Source organism: Oreochromis aureus, linkage group 5 (genome assembly GCF_013358895.1).
Source record: "Oreochromis aureus strain Israel breed Guangdong linkage group 5, ZZ_aureus, whole genome shotgun sequence".
Taxonomy (NCBI): Eukaryota; Metazoa; Chordata; class Actinopteri; order Cichliformes; family Cichlidae; genus Oreochromis; species Oreochromis aureus.
In genome coordinates, this window is record NC_052946.1 from 8,267,596 (window position 1) to 8,284,901 (window position 17,306).

General features: G+C 40.9%; 1 protein-coding gene across 4 annotated transcripts in view; it reads right to left on the reverse strand.

The window, feature by feature from the left end:
• Positions 1-16,222, reverse strand: part of chl1b (cell adhesion molecule L1-like b) — a 67,624-nt gene extending 51,402 nt beyond the window's left edge. For 2 of the 4 annotated variants that reach the window (XM_031748512.2, XM_039612530.1), the window contains exon 1: positions 15,798-16,222. The gene's annotated coding sequence lies outside the window, so the exon portion shown is untranslated. Of the gene's footprint in view, positions 1-14,224; positions 14,246-15,797 lie in introns of those variants that run through there. The other 2 variants (XM_039612534.1, XM_039612531.1) reach the window with 2 other exon arrangements.
• Between the last annotated feature and the right edge of the window lie 1,084 nt (positions 16,223-17,306).

Consider the following 17,306-nt stretch of genomic DNA (forward strand, 5'->3'; position numbering starts at 1 on the left):
AGTTTCCCCTATTGAGAAACTTGTGCAGCCATTATTTGCACACAAAAGGACATAGTTACCATAATTCGATATAATCCAGTGAAAAAGCTAACTGTTCAATGAGAGCACCTGCACTATCAATCGAGTGCCTTTTTCCCCCTCGTTTTCTCCTTTAAAACAGCCAGCAAAGCCAAGTTGTTACATAACAAAAACAAAGTTGCTTTTTATAGATATATTAAATGTCATGGTCTGTGCTTCACACAGAGGTTTCAGTGACTGTGAGGACAAGAAAAGACAGCTCAGTGTGACATAACATGCTGGTGTGCATTTTTGTTCATGAGGAAAACATGGGGTTGAAGCCTCCCGTTTCCCAGGAAACCAGCAGTCTTGTTGTCATAATTCTCGCGATTCTGCAGTGCGTCTGGCTTTTTCATGCAGTCTCCAGCCACCATTAGGGATGGACCATGCCATGTCGTGACATGGGAACCCTTATAAACGTGTTAAGAGCTGGAGGCATTAGCATTTTGGACACCACTGAATAGAGGCATTTGTTCCTCTTCCTGTGCCTCCCTGAAAGACTCTATTAAAAGGAGGTTTAGGAATTGCTGTGTTTTGGTACTGAAGTTGGGACAGCATGGAGGGAACATTTGACAGTAGATTTCCTAACAGACTTCCTAGAAAACGTTTTGTTTGTTAGTATTTCTCCTTTGTAATTATTTGCGTATACCAACTGATAAAACTATAATTGCATAATAAACATTTTCACACTTGTCTTTTAAATCTATCAAAGTTTGATGAATCACTGCTGCTCTTTTGTTTGTCCTACTACCAGTGACTGAAGGGGCTTTAGGTGAAACAGAAAAACTTAAAATGGATAAACTGTGATTCATTTATGAACCTTGAGGATAAAACAACCCCCCATGCACATCTTCAACAGATGCCAAAAAGTTAATATTTATACCTCAGCTGGCACTCCATTTTTTCCACATGCCTATAGATGTAAGATGTCTTTAAGAGTGCTTAATGGCTTCCACCATGTTGCGTTTAAGGAAGCTGGTAATAGGCTGAGCAGAATTCGTCTCCACATTAACGAAAGGCTTTGATTGATCTCTGATTCTACCTCATGCTGTGGTCACAGCAGGATCTCTGGTCAGTGTCAGGCAGACTTTTCACTGTCTGGCATTCAAGCTTTCATCTTCAAACCTTCAACAGTTGATATGTTACATGTGGAATGACTAACTCATCCATAATGCATATTCCTCAGCTGTGTCTGATGATGAACAATGGTCGGTACACTGCATCTTAGCAACATGAGCGCACTTCTCGGTCGACAGCTTTGATTCTCTATCGCCAGTTGTCTGCTGTGCCTGAGCGCTCAGCTGCTAATCCAGAATGAGGTTATTGAAAAACACGATTGATCAAAATGCAAGTGAACTAGATACAGTAAACCTCTGAAAGAGGCAACAGCAATACTATTGACGCATTTAGCTTTGGAGTTTCCCTGCTGCATTGGACAGAACCTGTGACATTTTATTACATTTAAGAAAAAGATTTAAAACTGATATATGTCTAACAACTTTCTAGCTGTCTAGTCTTGGGCTCCTTTAGTCTTTGTTACAGTACCTTAAAAATATGAGTGAAAAACTAAGGAGTACAGGATTTGTAAAATTACATTTCGGACAACTGACTGTAGCCAATCAATCACGTTCAATCGTGTGTTTTTGTGTTTCCAATTCAAAGCCCAGATATATCTGGATAAGACTAATTAGACTTCCGTTCTTGGTCAGTAATCAAAATAATATTTAAAAGCAAAAAAATAGAGACAGGCTGACATTAGTGGTGGATTTTGTAACAAAGACAGATTGATATCAAAGTGTGTTAGATGGCAGATCAGCATATTACAGAAAAGAACACTAAGATTATTGTTCAGCTGTAAAACACACTCATTCTGCCACTGTGACTACAACTGGCACTACTAGATGATTCAGCTGATATAGTCTTATCCTGAAAATCATTATTAAAATTGGCCTCAGTGGTTTGTGGATGGGTTTGAATTCCATAGCAGCAATGGGGTCCCCAGCCTATGCACCATAAAAGGGAATTGATCTCCCACACTATGAGTATTGATTACCATCAGGTAGGGACAGAGTGTAGCCAATGAGCTAATCAGAATCAGTAATGCCCTATTTTCCAGAATCACATTGGATTTAGAGGTCAAAGCATAAATCATGAACTATTTGCAGGGGAATAGTGATCAATCCTGCACCATCAATCTGCAGTTTATTTAGCTGAAGAGAAAACAAATAAATATGTAAGTCTCTAACAAAGCGCACCCATTGATTAACAAAGCTTTAAGGGGTGAGGACATCAGAGAACTGCACCAGTTCTATGGTTTACAATGAATTTACCACAAGCTCTCAGGGCCTCACAAAGGTAAATTACTATGAAAGCCTATTGATTTGTAAAGTGTAGATCAGGAGGAGGGAACAATTGTGCCAAAAATCAGGAAACTGGCTCAACACAATGACCGCAGGCACTAAAGAGTCCATTCAGATGGCTGAAAATCTATACGGTTGCTCCAACAGCAGCAGAAAGAGGGGGTTCGGCTGCCTCCGCCCGCCTTTGCATGTAATTGGAAAAAGATACCCACATGAAGCTTTTGACTGAAGAAATAAACAAAACTGATGAATGTGCCTTGTCATGACCCTGTATTGATTCTCAAATATTGCATTTAACGCTTTCTTGAGAAATAAAGGTAATAAATCTTCATTCCACTGAAACATGCATACGTCACCTTCTGCGACTAGAGCACTTTCCATTTAAAGATGCAGATTTTGTTCATTTAAATCTTAAACCTCAATCACGAGTCCAGGGACAAGAAATTCACAGCACATCAGTTTTACCAGCCCCATCCCCCAGTTTAACACTGCCAACACTGTTTGTCCCTCCTCTCCGCTCCCCCTCTTCTCAATATTGAAACAAGTAAACAGCACCATCTTTTCCAGCCTTTGGATGAATATAAATGAGGACAAACTCCCCAATTAGCCCCCTTTGATGATTCAAGGGTGGCAGAAAGAGGACGTCACCACTAATGCACTCATGGTGGCTCTTGGCTATATTAAGGTTTCTACATCTTATACTTTAAAGTGGGAACAGGCATGGTGAATTCCTCCCTGGGAAAATAATTCATGTGTTCACACCCTCAAGTCTCAGAAGAGCCCCGTGAATGTGCAGAGGCAGCAGAATGGAGACAGCCATTAGTGTCCGCAGCAGTGTAGCTCTAATGATGATGGCTGTGGACTTGCTGTGCTCTGCATTCTGGGCACCAGAGCTCATAGCGCTGATCAGAATGGAAAGGAATACCCCCAACATGCTCTTGTGTATGTAGTAGCTGGACCAAGACAGGACATGGCTCAGAACAAAACCTCTTTGGTCCGCTGAAGTACATACACCTTTGATCAAACCATTTTATTGTCCATCTTTCTCTTCATTCAAATGCAAAGAGCTCTTTTTATAAAGGTAAACCCACACATGTAGAAATGAAGAAACCCAAAGAAGGGTCTCCATGACCAACCCCAGCCCTCATCCTTAATACTGACAGCGACAAAGAAGCAATGTTAGACCATCAGTTTAATAGTCCGACGTTCTGCTTTAACGCAGCAGCAGGAAACTGGAGACATGCAGTCTTATAAATTAACTACTGTGCAGGGGAAAAGCATTTTGAACCATTTTCACCACAAACAACCCCCCTCCCCTCTCGGGTTTCTTTCAAAGCCAGTGTGGGGTCAGAGCACAGTAATGGAATCCCCCCCACCTACAGCTGGACTGGACACCATTTAACAATTTACAAGAAAAAAGGAAAAATAAGAAGACAGAAAGACACGATTTTACTGGCAACAGTCACACTTCCAATAATGTATGCTCCTCCACCTACATATAATATGAATCACCACACACTAGATGCATATCTATTACTCACACCACATTCAGAGTTTTTCCTCTCTGGGGTACTAAGCATGCAGTCACAAAATGATGCAGTCCAGGCCTGGGAGATTATTTTATCTACTTTTTTTTAACTAATTCATTCAATCGCAGCTGTTCTGCCATCTGTGTTACAGTACCACATTGAGAATTTAAATTACCTCCAATGCCAGCAACATTAAGTGTGAACAATGTGCAGACAAATATTGTAATAAGTAATTAAGCACAAGTGAAGAAGAAGATACATTTGTAACATTTTTAAAGGGGACTTTTTATGTTCACTTTTTATGTTCAATATTTTATTTTTGGACTAGAGTAGCTTTGCATGATTCACACTTCAAAATAATGCGTGTTTACTTCACACTGAACCTCAGTTCATACACTGTGTGAAGCATGCAATTTTAGTAAATTACCCCACTGTCTTTTGGTAGTGGGGTAATCTTTCTTCTGACTGGCTGCCCCCCGGAAACAAAAGATATGAACAAAAGGTGGGTGGGGTTTCTGTGATCAGAGCTATGTGCCTGAGACGGCCACACAGAGCCAGAGAGAGTAGAAAAGCTGTCTGAAAACAAACTTTTACATTAGTCTGAAGACCGAGCTTTAAACATCCACCACTGTACCATTTTATATCTAAGAGAAAATAAGAAAAAAATAGGTTTGAATAATGGTGAATTCCTCAAAATGTGTCGATATCATCATCAGATTCACCATACTGCTACTTCACATCTCTATGAACAAAACAGCACCACTGTGATTACTAAAAAATCCTCTTCTCTTCGCTTTTATGTTAACACGCCTCTGTGAAGTTAGAGACTCACTCTTTCTTTGTGATGTTAAGACACACTCCCACACACACTGGGGAAGACTCATTGGTTTTTTTTCTCTCTTTTCTTGAATAGCTCTTTACAGTCTGGTTGTGTAGTGAATGAGGGGAGAGAGCTTGTTTACTTCATGATGGAGATAGCTGAACCAATCTCAAGGAGGAGCAACTTCAGCCTAAACATTGTCCAAAAACAAATATCGTGCAAATGGGAAGAAAAGAGCGTCCACTGTTTGAAAATCTGCCTGAAGGTTCTTTGAAAGCCAGCAAACTATGTCCGTCCTCACCAGAAGGAGTGAAGTCTGTTCTATTATGATGAGAGGAAGAGTCTGCCAGTAGACTGCCCTTCATAGAAAGACACAATATACAGGGTTAATAGCAGTGCTTCTGGCACACTTTGGACCCCTGTTAAACCCCATCACACTGCAGGTGGTGGAGGAAAAGAGCGGCTCAAGTTTTAAAGAGACCTCAGTGTGTCAGTAATGACATTTGAACAACAGAGAAAGACCTGACAGCAACCTTCAAATTCTCCACACCTCAGCCACTGGCGAACCACAGGAAGCAGCGCAGCCATCTGTAACTTTGGTTTGGCTGCAAATGGGGAACTGGGGGCTGCTCATTGCCCAGGGACATGATCCAAATGTTCCAACGGCAGGTGAGTAACACCACCCAGGAGAACCCAGGGGCCTTATATAGCACTGGTTCAACAAGAAGACATGAACACGCACCTTGGGAGAATCTGACTCGTGGATCCTCTTTCACAAGGGTGTGTTTGCACCTATGATTCACACTTTGGAAAAGGATAATCGCAAATCCGTGACACGGGGCACAAACTGTGGCTCAGCTGGGGAAAACAGGTTTTAGAAAGGGATTACTGAGGTGTAAAATGGTTTAAGAACAGGAGCTATTAATTTGCTCTGGATAGTGGAAGGAAAGACGCACGTGGACTCATCAACTGTCAAAAAACTGACAGACCTGAAGGCTAATAGTGTCAATTATACTCGCTTTCTTGTGTCAAGCTGTCACTCTGTGAGCAACGTGGGCCTGTGAATTATCATGACCCCTGCAGAGCTGGCAATTTCTTCTTGGACTATTTTTACAAGGTGGATAAATCACAGAGGTGACAACATGCTTTGAAAGAGCTTGAGAGTCATAAAATGTATTTTTAAAGGTGGGACATGCTAAACAGGTGTTATTCCCCTTTAGTGACAGCAGTAATAACAGGGGATAAAAAAAAACATTTTAGCACAGACACGCATCCCAAATATCGGCACGAACATCCTGTCACTCTGCTAAGTTGAGTCAAGCAAGACCTGTATAGTTGCAAAGCTCTATCCAACAGAGTTTTACATTACTTTTAGAGATCTAACAAATTCATAGGAACGTTCCAAGTTCAATTTTCTCAGCAATGTGAAGAAATGTTTTTTTCCTCACTACAATTAATTCATGAGAAAAACCGTCAAGCATGGCTGGCTAGAATTTAATCTGCAGTTTTAAAAGAATTTGTGAGATACAAGTGGTCTGTGGCTGGTGTGTGGCTATGCTACACTACGAAACAAAGTTATGACCGCAATTCCTTTCAATAATAATCCCACCTCGGTTATCATGCTTTTGGCAGATGCGAGAGAATTAGAGGCAAAGCCGTCGACAAAACTCTGTCACTCTCTGAAAGAAATAAATCACGGCGGCATGAAGTCAATTTAAATGCAAATGTCAATGTTTAAGACAACAAAGTGCCAGCAGTAGTGTGCCTTAAGGAGTTGTGGTGGTGGTGGTGGTGAATCTTACAACTGAAGACCACCCAGATGTTCTCACCGGGAAAGATGACATGCTGCCTGCGGCTAGAAAGCAAAAGGGTCAGCCGAAAGCCGGAGGAAAGACAAAAAAAGAAAAACCTGTGTTGCATGTCGCATAAAGACTGATGGGAGCATTTCCAGGCTGAAGCCAAGGATATCAAAGCAAGGTTTCTCGAGGATCACCTCTATTGATCTGTTTTTGTTTCTCTAAGCCATTCTTTCAAGCCTTTAAGCCATTTCAAATTGGCAAAGCACTCACAGTGAAAAGACATGCGGTTTGCTCATACACAGAATTTTGATAGAGCTGAAAAACCTGACAGAATGCAAGAAAAACTAAGCAGATTTAGCCCAGATTGCTAGTGTTGCATTGACATTTTTGTCACCTCTTTTTAATCTCTTCTAATCAAGGTTAGGATTAAAGTCTACCTATAACTATTTGGTAGGTAAAGTGATACAAGTGCAACCCTAGATAAGGGATTCTGCATTGATGAATGTAGGCAGGCAAGCAATAAGAGCTAATTACTAGACTCCAGGGCAATGTTTTTATCTGTAAAGTATTTGTTCCTCTCAACATCAGCATTAATCTGAGGCAAACATCTGCTTCCTTTTCAAATGCATCTGCAGTTCATCACTGTGAATTACCATGTGGCTGTTAATCATGTATTTCCTCTGTGGCAGAAGGATGTCATTCGAATTTTCCTTCTTCTGTTGTGCATTTTGCTTTTAATGTAAAAGTTCCATACCGATATTTTGTGTTTGCCTCTCTGTGTTTGAAAAAGTTCCAGTTCGCACAACATCCAGTGCACAAAAATAAAATATTTTCTCCCTCATGGGATCATGGCCAATAGAAAGATCTTGCAGCTCCATTTCTATGAACCATGGATGCTATTTGAAGAAAAAGACCTGAAAGCTTTGTATGGAGCGTTTTGGATACAACTAACTGTGGAAAATGTAATATTTGTGAATATTTTCAACTATGGCGCAAATAAGAAATAAAGGTTCAAATAAACAATGTCCAACATTCCCTAAAAACTCACTCTGATCCTAAAGTTACCCAACAGTCTTGTCTACCACCTCTACTGTCTACAAAGAGATCCCAGCTTCAACATTAAAGTGTTTGCATACCATTTTCTAAAAAGAAAACACTTCCAATTATAGTGGCTGCTAATCTGGTTGGCATTTCATAATGAGCACTACACTCTTGTAGCTGTGTTTAGGAAAGTCTGCATAACACTGATTAGCTAATGCAATTAAACTGTACTTACCCCTACCACTGCCCTCTTATATCTCCAAATGAGTCAATTTGTGACTAAAATGTTTAGTAATTTAGCACCAAGCTATTTTCTTTATGTCTAAACATTCTAATAGCTACACCTAAACAGAATGAGACCCAGTGACTGGTCTTACTTTATCAGCAGAAAACCTCCCCTTGATACTCATTAGAACTCCACTGTAAGCTACAGAAAACGTTATAAGGTGAGATCGTTTGCAATCCAATACGCGGCCATAAAAATGTGCTCTGTAAGAAGCACATTTGGTTTCTACTAGAGATGGCACGATACCACTTTTTTATGTCCGATACCGATACCGATATCATAAATTTGGATATCTGCCGATACCGATATTAATCCGATATAGTGTTTTTTAATCAATAAAACTGTTTTTTTTAATATCTTGCTGCATTTTGTATAAGTTCATACTCAAGTTTAAATAAACAACAACACTAAAGCTATTCTGTTATACCTGTATGTAAAAATACACACTGCACCCAAAATATTTCATAGTTCAGCAACACTGATCAATCTAATAAACTTAAACCTACTCCATCCTCCCTATTCTGGTATTTTAAAGAGTACTTAGCAGAAATATTAAGCAACCTAACTAATAGGGTTGTAAACTCCCAGCAAAAAAAAAATAGGGAACCACCCCCCACCCTCCACCTGATAATGCTTAATCAACGTAATCAACTTTAATTTGATGCAGTGTGAAAAAAATGCACAGAATTAAATTATTTTTCAAGAATAATTAAATAGATTCAACATCTTTCTTCAACAGAATTGCAGACTGCACAGACGGTACCTTCCCAAAGGAAAAAGTACTATAGCTTACTAGGGTATATTAGACTTAACAGTTACTATATACAGTAATGGACTTCTATACATTTTACATCAGATTAAAACTTTGGGTGTAAGATTCAGATAATTATTTATTAAAAGCTAGACATTTTAAATGAGAATAAGAAAGAAAAGTATGTCTTTGTGCCCCTTTTCCTGTTCATGCCCTATCGGCCCCCTGGCTACACTTTGCTAGATCCGCCCCTGCACAGTTACCAGCCGTCAGCTACGTAGAAAAGGATCCTGGTGTAGAAAGTAATATTAAATAAATTCTAACAACAGCTTGTGAAGCTTAAACGTGCTGCTGTTGTTCAGCCGCTGGTTTCCTCTTTCTGGTGCAAAGTGGGCCAAAAACAAACAAGAGAGACGGACTCGCGACAGAAAAGCCGATCAGCTGATCATTAAGCAGTTTCACGATTGAAGTAGCGGCAGGAGAGAGAGAGAGGCAGTCGCTCCATATATCGGTTGTTAAGCTTAACGTGGGAACGCTTTACAAACATTCAGAGATGAACTTACACACTTGCTTTACTTCTCTCTGGGATCACTTCCTCGGAGATGAAATGCTGGATTGCTAGCGAGGCTACAAATACACACAGCAGCTCTATGACGTGAGCGCACTGCTCCAACGTGCTACGGTTATGAGCCGACTTACGCTGTGTGGCAAGTTTTGTGAGGTGCTTTTTTGATATTTAATGGATCGGATTACATTTTTTATTTCTCACCGATATCCGATCCAGCAATTTACGTCAGTATCGGACCGATACCGATACCTAATATCGGATCGGTCCATCTCTAGTTTCTACCCTCAACAATCTGGAGCTTTAAAAATAATGAGGTCAAGGAGGTCTGCAGTTCGTAGCTTGAGGTCTGTGGGTCACACTTGTAAAAATGGAGTTCGGAGCTCCCCCAAGCTGATGAATTAATTTGGACCCATACCAGCTTGGCAAGATTCTTTCACTCATCATTTGCTCTATCTGGGGGGAGAGTGCATTAAGAAATAGACATGCTGAGTTTTGGCTCTCTGTGGAACACCCTGAAGGGCAACTGCAAAGACTTTTAGAAATAACACAACCTTCAAAAACTACAGAAAACATGAATTAGTATTAAGAACTCAACACAAAAAGAACCACCACAGGATATGCCACATCAAATTTTTAAAACATGTGAAAATATATATGAAATATTGTATCCATGTCAGTATGAAACAGCTGGGACATTCCCCACCTTTGAACTGACCCAAATGGCAATTTGGAAAAATAGACCAAATCAAATGGTGCAACAGAAAACAGAAAAGGATTAGTCTTTCCTCATGTGTTAGCCCACTTAGAAAATTGACCACGCAGCCCTGTCTCTTTATTCCACAATTCTAATCGTGCCTGATCTGCTCTGTAATCTTCCATTTGGATGATACTACTGTGCTTGACTCCAGGCCTCAATGGGCCAGTAAATAGGCTCTTAATATGCAGAGCAGACACTGAGTTGTATGTTCATACCAAATCGTCATACATAGGGCTGCACCGGCTTGGGACTCCCAACAGTCCACTTACAGTACCCAACAGAGCCCAACACAATGTAATGAGGTCCCAGGGGAAGCATCTGGAAATACAGCACTGCTGCCCTCACAGTACACCCTGTCAAACAAACACATACTTTTAGAGACACCTCCTTTACAATTTCAACAGTACTACGTGAAATATTGGATTTATCCTGAATATGCAGACAGAATTTGGGGCACTGCAAAAGAAATTGACCCTCTATTTGCCAATGACGTTTAAAGATAAGGCTTAACTAAACAAAGCAAACTAGGCTGTGCTGAATGACTTTGATTGCCATTCATATTTTTCTCTAAAATATTTTCCAAATAGATGAAAATTCCATAAAAATGTGTGGGCATTAGCCAAATCCTTAACCTACCCTAACCCCAGATGTATTAGCATATGGTGACCTTGAAAGGTCAAATGTACTGAAGAAAACACAGGCGAATAGAGAAAAGCTGCAACAGTAGACAAAACATAAAAGAAGCGGAGGATGCTTCAGTATTGTGATGGAGAAAAATATGAAAGCAATATTTGTCTTAATAGCATGATTCATATAATACTGTAGATACCTGTTTGCTATTAGCTTGTCAGTTTTGCAGTTGTTGCATCACATTATTGTCTCCCCAAAAACACTTTTCTATTTCTTTTTTTCTTTTTCTATTTCTGTTGTATTTATTTCATTTTTATTGTGTCCTGTGTTCTACTGCAGCATTTTTGTATTTGCTGGTGTTTTCTGAAGTTGCAGTGCGTTTGATTTCTCAGTTTACCAAACAAACATTGTAAACCAGCACTGTCACTGTTTACCTCAAAGCACCATTGTGCCTCAATACGACTTAAAAAAAACAATAGCACGATTGTAAACGCCAGATGTAATCTAGGGTTTTTGTTTTCATAATCCTTTATTATATATTTATTATAGATTTTTACTGTCAGCGTATCAAAATGTGAGGATCTGTTGCTTTGTTTTATATGACTATAAACCAAATAAAGTTCTGGTGACTTTTCTTTAGACAACACAAGCAATTTTGAGAGATAACCCCAACAAATTTACTGACACGAGTCACAGAATCATAGGCTGAGGTGTGTTTCATATCCAGCCTGGTATGCCCTCTGTGTCCCCTGCTTGTCAAACGTGTCCTTCCTCATCGTTGGTGCCCTTCACTTTCATGTCCCAAGGGTCCCCTTGTAACCTTATCCACACAATACCCTTCATGGGACACAAAGCCAATGATACCAGGCTCTTCTGTTCCATTCTCTTCATTTGTCACTTTTATTCCTAAGCTCTTTGTTCGTCTTACCTCTGTATGCATGACTTATCCCAAATTGAGACTGCAATTGAAATGGAAATCATCCCTGACTCTCACTGACTTAAGGGCAATAACTTCTTGCTATTTGAGGCATATCTGTCATGTTCGTTGTTCCTTGGAGAATCCTATGGTTGTGTTGCCCTTTTCGCCAAGGTTTTTAACATAAACACTGAATTTGGATGGATATGTACCCCGTGATCCAGAGGCGACACTAAAATTCTGAGCAGGCATGCAAAAAAACCAGGACAATGAGATTGGAAAAATGAGTTTGGAGCTGACAGCAATGCACATTAGGATTAGAATTCCTCTCGTAAAACATCCCCTTTACTGGTTCTCATTACTGGCTATGGTTTTCATGTGAGGCTAATCTAAGTTGATTAATTCAACATAAAATTACAATTGTGAAGCCAGACGACACAGAAGAACACTACATGACGCTGTCTTTGCTCTGATTCCAGCAGAGAAGGAAAAAAAATTCCCATGAAAAGCACATTGACAAACAGCCTGGAGGTGAGGATAATAACAATACAAATGAAAGATGCGTGTAAATGCTTGTACATAACAATGATGGGACATTTTTTCTGAATGATGGCATGTGAACAGAAAACACTATGAAAGATATGAAAGCACTGCAAGCTCTGGGGCTGGCAGCAAATAACAATGTCTGGGTAAAATGTTCCATTTGTGAGAAAACAGCCTCAGCAGCACAGAAAAAAGGAGCAATGACGGGCCAAACTGTACCTCCAGACAGGGATGAGCCTGAAGCACATCGCCTGCTCCCGCCCTCTTATTCGCTTCTTTTGCAAAAAAAGAAAAAAGTAGAACTGAACATTCAAGATAACATTGACCTCTCTACGGGTTTGTCCTTCAGTGTTTCCTGATTAATTGTCCGTGCAGCCCGAGAAGCCATTGATCATGTTCGCCTACTGGTCCTGATGATGCAGTGGCCTGTTAAATAAGAAATAAACCTTGATTCTGATGATCAGCACCTCTTATCTTTGCACCTTCATCCCCCATCGCAGGCTGTATGGAAGGCAAAAAAATAATAATAATTCAAACCCTCCTCACCCCTACATCTCCTCTCTGAGCCAATCATGGGAATCATAAAAAAAGAAAATCTGGTAAATAAATACGCACATTGCTGGAGAGCAGGAAAAGGAAATGAATATTTCATGTAACCAGACACATTTCCAGAACTTACTGGCTGGAATGTGCCTTTCCGGCTGTCATCAGTGACAAACATGAAAGAGCAGGGCTCAGGTACGGCTATGCCGCAGCACTCTCAACTCTGCCTGAAGCACGGGGAGCACAAGTCGTCAGTGTAATTGCTTGTAGTGGTGGAGCTTGAGCTGAACCTCAATTAGGGCCCGGGTACTTGCTAGGCTCCACACCTTCTCTACACGTCTGCCAGCCTCTTCCGGGAAAACATATTTGAACATCTTAACGCCGCCAGGTATATCACTGTAATGCTTGTTGTTATCAGACTTTGGGTTTTCCCTTTGCATCGTACTTGTTCAAACAGGCACTTTTTTTTTTGCATCTCCACTAGCAACACATTCTAGATAGGGTGATAAAAGGGCAGCTAAAATGGACAATTAGTCTGATACAGCTATTCACTCGTGCTCGCTGCTGTCAGGCTGCTTTCTCTAATCTCTTACAGCCATCTGATACTCCAGATTCCATCCAACAGGACTGAATTACAGCGCAAAATTACAGCTCTGATGCTGGTGAAATGCATCTACTGCAGACTGCATGGATGAGACACAAGTAAACACTTCAGAGTGCTTAAAAAGCAAAGATTATGTGAAAGAATGTATCAGAGTCAAAATTCTTTTTGGATCAAATATTTGAAATAAAGGCAATAACACACAGCATCTCGTCTTATTTCAGTCTGCTCTATAAAGGCCAGGTGAATACAGCCTGGGTACAAAAGAAAGGGCTCTCTGTTTCTTTCCCCTTTTAACTCTCAGCCCCCTCATTTCCCTCCCGCTGTACACGGAACGATACAACATGGATACACACTGACACACACATGCCATCAGTGCAAACATTTCAGCTCCAAGGCAAACACACACCTGTATGAACAGGTAAAGACAAAAATCATAGCTTGTCTCTTGTCTTTCATGTTTTCAATGCACTTCCTGCCTTTAATAGCGCTGCCAGTTTGAGCAAAATCCGATGACAAACACAACAAAGTGGGAAGCTCAGGTGTTCCTGTGCAATACCAAGCACTGATGTGCAGGTGGAAGTTTTATTTAAACAGTTTTGCGGAAACTGCATTGTAAACACTCAGTCAGCTGAGCTTGCAAGGCCGTTTTAAGAATGAGCCCGTCTGCGGCCACAAAGGATGTTCTGTTTGCTGCATTTAGTAATCAAAATGATTAAAAGGATGAAAAAGCTCCATGAAATGTGCCAGGTTGGAGCTGAATATTAAGTGGTGCGGAGACAGGGTGGCGGGGGCTGGTGGGGGGCGCTGGCTGACATGGACCGGCTGGGAGATGGTCGACACTTTGCTTGTCCAATTACTGGCGCTCGTTCAAATTGTTTGGTGAGAAGCATTCGACCTACTTCTGGACACAAAGCACCACTGCCCTGAATACAGAGAAGCTGAGGGGGGAAACCACGTGTGATGACAAGTGCCATTAGAGCCTCTTGTCTTTGGCCTAGAAATGAAATTTAGGCAACTTACCTGATGTGTGAGAACACTGGAGAAGCTGTGTGCTGGGATGAAGGGGGGGTGGGCAGCATGAATAGGATCTGCAGCTGGATTTGATTAAAGTCACTAATAGCAGTTTGACCTTCACAAGGTCTTTGTGTTGAACATTAAGCAACGGGACCAGGATCAGAAGTAGCAGCACCCGGAAAACAAACAAAAGTGGCAGTGTTTAGTGTGTGCATGTTTTTTTTTTCCTTTTTTCATTACAAATGTGCAGACAATATGGGTCACATCGACTGTTCTGCGAACAATACAAGACAACGATCAAAAGGAATTAAAAATACCAAATTATGGGTAAGCTATGGAACAGTTCTCTTTCCTGGGATTCCCTCAAAGGCATCATCTACAAGGGGGGGGGGGGACCCAGAAAACAACACAACATTTGAAATCGCTGCACTTCCACACAGCAGTTTAGTACATTTGCATACCTTGTAAATATTCACACTGAGGGAATCCTCATACCCGCCACGTGAGACACAGTCGGTTCATACGTGCAGCAAACAGGATGAGGCACGCGGGCAACGACTGCCCTTGGTTTTAAAATCTGACTGTAATGTGATTTTAATCGCACAGATTAAAGTCTAATCAGTCATGCCAATCACACTTCACATATCTAACGCATGTAATGAGGAGCCACTTCCCTTAAGAGCGGAACGAGATTAGAGAAACATAGGGTGTTTTATTTTATTTTGTTTTCTACAGCCTTTTACAGAGTTTGAATGTCCAATGTGACACCAGTTAACCTTCTGTACAGATCCTCTGCATTCAAGTCCATACTTCAGAACACATGCACCTTTATTCCTACTCCACATACCTGGCAAATGACTCTCATATCACATGCAAAAGCACTTTTTTTTCTTTCTTCTTTTTGCCCTCTAAGAATGAGATTCACCATGCTGGGTGAGGAGGTGTGATTCCCTTCTGCAGTTCAGCACTCAGCATGCAAGCCAGTGATATGCAGGCTCAGATCAGCCCTGTTATGGCCAGTGTAGTGGTAAATAAGAAGGATGGTGTGTGTGTGTGTGTGTGTGTGTGTGATCTCCAGTGAGTTTTTTTTTTTTTTTTTTACCTCAGGCTGTCATACAAATAAGAAAGGCATTAATTCACAAGCAGTAACTCTCTCTCTTGGCATACCACGGAGGTGATTTAAAAAGGGGCTGAAGCAGAGGTAGCTAGCAACATTATTTCTATTACTCTAAACTGCACCTGTAGTTATTATTCCACTCATGAAACATTCTCCCAAAGCAGTCGTGACAACCCGCATCCCAATTCCATCTTTTCCTACATTTTCCTTCTTTCATTTTCTCCTTCCTCTACTTCTTCTTCTTCTTCTTCTTTAAACTGGCATTTCCAACCACCTGCCATATAGAGCCCGTGCAGGTATCTGCTGTATATCACTATAATGACCGGGGAGCTCCGCGTGCGCAAGCTAGCAAACATTTCTAACAAGTGTCACAACTAAAAAGTCAAAGGAGGAGAAAAAACGCGACTTGCTTTTCGAGGCAAAGTGAAAAAAGAAGAAAATAAAATTTTAAAAGGAACTCACCTTCAGGTGTTACTCATGTCCAGACAGCCGTTCACAAAGTTGAATTGTGTCCACCGCTGGAGGAAGATGGCAGAGGGAGTGTTAACTGTCAACGTAACGCTGCCGCCGTGCCTCGCAGTTGGTGTGTAGCGGAGTATCACCCCTCCTCCTCCTCTTCTCCTCTTCCTCGTCCTCCTCCCTTGGATGCTACTATCGCTCCCCTCTCCTCTTCTTCCTCCTCCTCCTCCTCTCTGCGCCTCTGTAAGAAGGAAAAAAAAGTAATAGCGGTTTCTTCCTCCTCCTCCTCCTCCTCCACCTCCACAATGACAGACTCAAAGAAAAGAAGGGACCCTATCGTAGTCAATAGGTTTCACAAAAACCCCATGGCAACGCAGAAGAACCCGTGCGCAACTTCCCCACGTTGTGACCGGGTTAAAGCTCTCCCCAGCCCCCCAAACGGTGACAGACATTATTCCCAAGACTCGGAGTGAGCAGGTTTTATAATGGGAGAAGGAGGAGGAGGAGAGAGGGGCACTGAACTCTTCTGGTGGGGATGCTGTTCAAATATGAATGAGAGGGGAAACATTTAAATTGTCCTTCATTGGATGTAAATCCCTGTTTATGCCTGTCCTGTTTATGGAGTTCATTGCAGGTGTTATTTATTTGAAAATGTATTTTTGTAATTTCACAGGAATTCTGTTTGTCTTGCCAATTGAGCCTGAATGGTCTCTAAACACACGAGATTTACAAAATTGCAATAATTTAAATTGTTTTTATTTTAATTTATTAGAAAAAAAGTATATTACATTTAAATAAAAATTTCATTTGTATGATATCAAATATTAAAAAAAAATGAGTTCTGACTATATGATACATCACCTATGCTGAGAGGAAGTCTGAAATTTTAATACCTATAATGTAATATGTGAGACTCAGCTGTGCTCTGTTATATTGTGCCTGTGTGAAATTGAAAAGTATCTCTGGGTAAAAAGGGAAAAGGTCTGAAATCATCTTCCGCTGACTTCCCCCGGTCATAAGTCATCTTTGTTGTAGCTTGGTTTCATTTTCCTCGTAGTTGCATCCGTAAGGTTCTGCTAAAATCTGCATGCTTTATGATTTTGTGGTGCCTTGCAATATTTGGGACAGCACAAAGTGGTGATCAGTTAACCTGCATAGCCACAGGTAACAAATTTAAAAATTGATTACATTGCCTCAGTATGTGGAAGAAGAAATGAGGAATTGAAATGCTGTGTAGTCCCATATATAGTGGGACATCTGGTCATACTACTGAGACTAGAGCCCATCCCCACCACTACCTGTCAAAAACCAGGGCACACCCTGTCTTCCAGACCCCAAGTCCAGCACAGGAGAGACAGATATACTGATATACATATACTGATATGGACAGGCTAATGTGTTAGGAACAAAAGGATACCACACTGTTGGTGAAAATAAAAACTATCAACCTACAGAGGGTGGAATCTAAAGAAAAAGTGGAACAATGATGTGATTTATTTTGTCAAAATTTTA